A 6,609-nucleotide genomic window follows, 5' to 3' on the forward strand; every position below is an offset into this window, starting at 1 on the left:
CTTGGAGAAGAAGCTGGACTTGAACTTGGTACTAAAGAACTTGATGAAGGGTTGCTTAGTGGAGTTAAACCACTAGATATAGAAACATTAGTTGGCTGCTCATGATCAATATCAATAATTATATCATCATTCAAAACAGATTTTGGCTTCTCAACATGGCCTTTTTTATGACCATAAACTCCCCCTTTATCAAAAATCACATCTCTTGAGACAATAAGCTTGTTAGTGAAGGGATTATACAATCTATAAGCCTTGCTTTTCTCACTATACCCAATAAAAATACATGGCTTACTCTTTGCATCTAACTTCTGTCTATTCTGATCCGGTACATGCACATAAGCCAAACAACCAAAAACTTTGAAATGATTAACATTAGGCCTTTTACCATACCAAGCTTCATAAGGAGTCATCTTTTCTAGTGCACTGGTGGGGCTACGGTTGAGGATGTACACCGTTGTAGCAACTCCATCTCCCCAATAAGAATTGCTCAATCCCTTGGTTTGTAACATGCACCTTGCCATTTCAACCACAGTACGATTCTTCCTTTCAACTACTCCATTCTGTTGAGGTGTGTATGCAGTAGTAAGTTGCCTCTTGATGCCATTAAAATCACAATAACTTTGGAAAGCCTTTGAGCAAAATTCTCCTCCACGATCAGTCCTTAAACATTTGATCTTGCACCCTTTCTCATTATCCACAAGGGCTTTAAACTTCTTGAATGTATCCAAGGCTTCATCTTTGGCCTTCAAAAAATATACCCAACAATTTCATGAGTAATCATCAATAAAAGTGATGAAATATGATGACTTACCCAAACTCTTAGTCTACATAGGACCAAATATATCTGAATGAACAAGCTGAAGTGGGTGATGAGCCCTCCATGCATTGCCCTTTGGAAACTTTTCTCTTGCATGCTTTCCTTTAGCACAACCTTCACAAACCTCCTTGTGTTCCTCAACCTTGGGCAAACCAAAAACTAATGCATTTGAGGTTAAAAACTTCAAACTATGAAAATTTAAATGCCCATACCTGAGATGCCATAACCAACTTGAATCCTCATAAGCCATATTTGCCAAACTGTTGTTATGTTCACCAAACCTCAAGGGGAACATCCTATTTCTTGTCATAGGAAAAACAATGATCACCCTATTATCCTTATTCTTATCATAGATAGTACAAGTCTTATTCTCAAAGACTACTTTATAATTTTTCTCACATAGCTGCCCAACACTTAACAAATTGTGCTTCAATTGTGGAGTATAATAAATATCATGAATACTCTTTATACCTTCTTTTGTTTGGACCTCCATAGCTCCTTTGGCAGCGACCTCCAATGATTTATCATCACCAAGCTAGATCTTGGATTTGAAACTTCCATCCTTTGTTGAGAACAACTTCTCATTCCCTGTCATATCGTTAGAGCATCCAAAATCTAGGTACCAAACATCTTTACTAGTATTTTCACCCTTGGCATAAGATAAAAATAAGTGATCAGGAGGATTGTCACTACTTTCTTGAGCATAGTTAGCACTTTTACCTTCTTTCAATCTGCATTCTCTTTCAAAGTGGCCATACCTATTACAATGGTAACATTGAACATTTCTCTTATCAAATTTGCCTCTACCTCTTCCTCTGAAACCACCACTTCCTCTTGAGCCACCTCTTCCTCTACTTCTTGAAGAATTTTGGCTTTGCCCTTTACCTTGGCCTTGATTGATTTTGGCACTACTGCTGCTTGTATCTTCATTTTTTGTGATTAGCAATTTAGAGGAAAATGCTTTCTCTACACCTTCAAAAGAATCTTTCAATCTTTCTTCATGAGACATCAGGGATCCAACCAGTTGATCAAATTGTAATTTTGTCAAATCCTTGCTTTCTTCTATGATTATTGCTACATGATTCCATCTGGGTGTCAAAGATCTCAACACCTTTTAAATCAAAACTTCATTGTTTACAATTTCTCCAAGTGTAGCCATTTTATTGACCACATCTTTGACTCTGACACAATAATCACTTATACTTTCAGCTTCTTGCATCTTCAAATTCTCAAACTCTCGCTTCAATGTCTGAAGCTTGACCACTTTAACTTGATCACTACCCTGGTAAGCTTCTTGTAGATGTGAAACAAAGCTTGAGCATTCTTTTTCATTGCTTCCTTTCTTGTTGTTCTTTCATTGGCTGTAAGGGCATTCCAATTAGTTGGCTCTTCATAACCTGATTCAATAATCTCCCACAAATCTTTTCCAATCAAAAAGGTCAGCATCTTAATGCACCAATAATCATAATCATTCCCATCAAATTCTGGAATGGGCATATTGTTAGAATTCGACATGATTAACTTTGGCGAAATTCCAACAATAAAACTTTAACCCAAAACAATTTTACCTGCTCTGATACCACTTGTAGAATTTTGAACCTGACTTATCCTCTCTGAACCAACTGATTAGCAAACAATAACAAAAAAAAGAAGAAAACACCAATATCTTTATTGAAGCTTAATTAAAAAATTACATAGAGGCTATATATATAAAGAATTTGCAGTCTAGAAGAATAAATAATAACTGCAATTCTAAATATATTCCTAGCTTTGCATGGAAAGCTACTAAGGCTCTCAAACTAAAAAAAGCAAACTACTCCCTAAATTAAGAATACAATAAGTGCATGCACAACATGCTTTATTTACTAAAACAAACTCATGCAAAAAGCAAAACTAAAAATAGTCCTAAAGATTCATGCATCCTGGAGTACATGCTTTATTTGCATGAATAAACAAAAAAAACTATTAACTAAAAATAGCTTATGCATGGTGATGAATGGATAGCTTCATGTCCAAACTGGAGTTGTATGGAGCTGCATGCTAGAGCAGCATCACTTATCAACAAAAGCAATATTAGGCTTTTCCAGGTTTGTTTTTAGTTTATTTGGCTGTCCTTTTTGAAACATTTTGTGATTGGAATTATCAGGGAATTGTTTTTCAAGTTTGTAATGCATCCTTCACAGGCATAGAGATTTGATAGTCTGTGCACAGGGAAAACAACAAAACCATGCTATTCCAGGTATTAGATCCGTCTACATGGTCTTATTTCTATTTATTTGGCTTGGAACTATTAACCTTTTGTCGATTCATCCATTAAGATTAAGTGAGAGATTTCTCACCCACAAATGTATTAATAACTTGTTTTAAACATAACCCATCGTATGCTTCTTATCTGAAATGAAATTTAATTATCTCATTGTTTATACTGGAGTGATATTTCGTATGAATTACTAATGGATTTTTTTTATATATCCCCCGGAGCAGCTGGGCCAATTGATCAATCCAGGGTTTATTTTAGAAATTCATGCATTTCACATAGGTATCACATTCTCTATCAAGTGCAATGGTTTCTATGTTTCTTCTCCACTTAATCTCAATTTCCTGATCAATTGCAATTTTTGTATAATAGACAACTCTTCTAATTCAAAGCAAACAGTTTCAATTGCCTGTTCCTTTCTTGATTTTAAAAAAAAAACGTTTCCCTGGTAGCTTGTATATTTTAATTTTTTCTAGGTTGATTTTCTTCTGACACTATTGATATAATGCTTTTAGAAACTAACCAAGGCAACAGAAAACATTGAACTTTAAAAAAGTAACTCCAACCCATTTTTGAACCATTTTTGAATGATTAAGAGATTGGATTCGTTAATGGCTATGTATGATTAAAAATACAGGTAAAGGGCATGATTTTGCTCAGTGATACAAATATGTTGATATATTCGTATAACATGTTGTGCCGGTCATTTACAAAATTTGTATCTCGATTTTCTGATGAATTGCAATTTTTGTATTTCCCGGTTCTTTTTTGGACTTGTTTAGAACAAATTTGGTAGATATCTAAGTCAAAAATCTAATTTCTTTGACTTGTCTATTTTCTATTTCTCTATTTTTTTAGTGGTTTTCCTAGATCCTAAACCTTAGGCAAATCTATACCTAATAAAGCATGTGCGATAGAAACAGGAGGATGTGAACAAATATACATTATCGCAGAAAAATGACAAGGCTTTAAAATTTGTTGTATAAGATATTTGGACTGAGCAAATGATCCAAGCAATTTAGGGTATAGAAAAGTAAACAAAACAAAATTAAAAACATATTTTAACTTTAGAAACTATTTCAATCTGGTTTACATCCATTAATAGTAAATGCCATAATTATGTTGTTCACATTAAAACAAGGTAGAGGGTGTTTTTAAGTAAGACCGTAGACAAAGAACTATAGATTGGCCCTACATGATAAACCATGTATGCCAAACATAGAATCAAACAAATTTCAAAAAATGACTTAAAAACTGTCTGAACCTCGAAATGTATAACAAACAAATTTCAAAAAATGACTTAAAAACTGTCTGAACCTCGAAATGTATAAGTGACAGACAAGAATACAGAAAGCATGCTACAGCAAATTGATTGTACAAGACAGGAAACTTCAAGGGGACTCAGTTGTTGAAAAAGGGATGGCTGATGGCTATTGGGTAAGCGTATTTGGCTTAATGAAAATGCCCATTATTATATTGCCATGGAGGAGGAATTGTAGGTCCAGGCCCGTTTTTCGTTGCGTTGAAATGCGTGGCAACTTGGCCTCGTCCTCATTTTAAATACATATTCGGTGAGATTTATCCAAACCCTTGAATTTTCGGTGAGATTTATCCAAATCCTTGAATTTTCAAATTATGTTTCATATTAAAATTTTACCCATGTCAGAAATCTGTGCAAAACAGACACTTACAGCCATGTTTCAAGATTGTGTTCTTTTTAAATTCTTGTATTTCTGTGCATATCATTTTTAAACCAGCTTAAGGAATTAGGGGTTCAATGTAAAGAAATCTGTTTTTGTTTTATAAAATTTGAATAGATTGGATATGGATTCAGTGGAGATCAAAGACATCGTTCCCCCATCAGGTGATATGATAAGAATTAGGGAGATAAAATATTACAAAGTATAATCAATACGGTGCGTAGTTTACAATGGCAAACAGAAAAAGGACCAATTGAAAACATGCTAACTTACTTTATGAGTACCCCATGCTAACAGGCTATGGAAAATTGGCATGAACATAAAGACATTATTACCATCCCTTGTGGCATTTACTATCAGCTTACTCATTGCACCTCACCCAGGTGCAAGAGTTTACTATCAGCTTACCCATTGCACCTCACCCATTGTACCTCACCCAGGTGCAAGCGCTAGTATACAAGTTGAATGCAGTCGTCTACAACCTTGTCTTAACACTCTCTATGCATGAGTTCATAAATTACTTCAGTGTCATTCCATTTAGCGCTGGAGATAATCATATGTATCTTAATAAGGCTGCAGGTCACTCGAATTTAATAAATTTATTATTTCAAAACATATTTTAAAATCATTACCTATGTTGGCGTTATAAGTCACTTATTGTTTTATTCCATAATCTCTTTATCTTTTTAGATATTAGTTCTAACTTTTGAACGGTTCTTTTTTTACATAAATAAATAAAAAAGCTTACATGAGTGGACTGATTTTTTTTAAACTTCACTGGAAACTTTTCAGCTTAAATATATGCATGTTCATTCGTCTATTCTAAATTTTCTTTCACGCATCACTTAACATTTGTTTCACTCTTCTCACTTGACTTAGAAAAAAACAAAAAACAGTAAGGGATGCCACATAGCCCCCCTTAAATTCCACGTGAAACCATCTCCTAATAATTCTTCATAAAATATAGAAAATAAAAAAAAGTTTCTCGCTTCTAAGAGTTCCCCCTCAAAAACAAAAAACAAAAAAAACAAAATTATTATTTTTAATATTTTTATTTTACATATAATTTACTAGATAATATGCATTTTTACCAATAAAAATATATTCTTTCATCTATACTCATACTTATAAATGACTTGGAAGCAATAAGTTTCATTATGAATATAAGAGAAATTGGTAAATTTAGGTGTAAATTCATCTATACTCATACTTATAAATGACTTGCAAGCAATAAGTTTCATTATGAATATAAGAGAAATTGATAAATTTAGGTGTAAAACACAATCAATTATTCAGGTCAAGATTAGAGGTTGGAACTTATTCAATGAGAGTGAAAAATAACCATCTATTAATTATTCTTAAATTTAGAGCTTACCATATTTGAAATGTGTCCCACTTGAGTTGAGTTGAATAATTACTCCTATTAACTTGTAAAACCTAAATGAAATATATAAAATTCTTTAAAATAGAAGAATATGCTTGAATTGTGTATATTGGAAACCTCATTTTAATCTAATTTCAAATTGCTTATAATGCTAAAGTTTAAATCTCTTGAACATGGAATAGAGTTTTCCTCCATCTAGTAGCTTTGACGCCGAGTTATATGATCCTCAAAAGAGTTGTACAAGGGCAAACATATCAAGAAAATTTGATTGATCAACAACAATAAACTTTAATAGAAAGAATAGTGCACCTGGTTTTTGTTTGCATCTGCACGATTTCTTTTCATATGTCCGAATTGGCAATGTAGCAACAATTGAGCTTTTGCCATCTCTGGAGAGCAGCCTCGCTGGAATATTTTGCTTTCATTCCTTGGTAATTTTCATTCAAATATT

Source organism: Cryptomeria japonica, chromosome 8 (assembly GCF_030272615.1).
Source record: "Cryptomeria japonica chromosome 8, Sugi_1.0, whole genome shotgun sequence".
Taxonomy (NCBI): domain Eukaryota; kingdom Viridiplantae; phylum Streptophyta; class Pinopsida; order Cupressales; family Cupressaceae; genus Cryptomeria; species Cryptomeria japonica.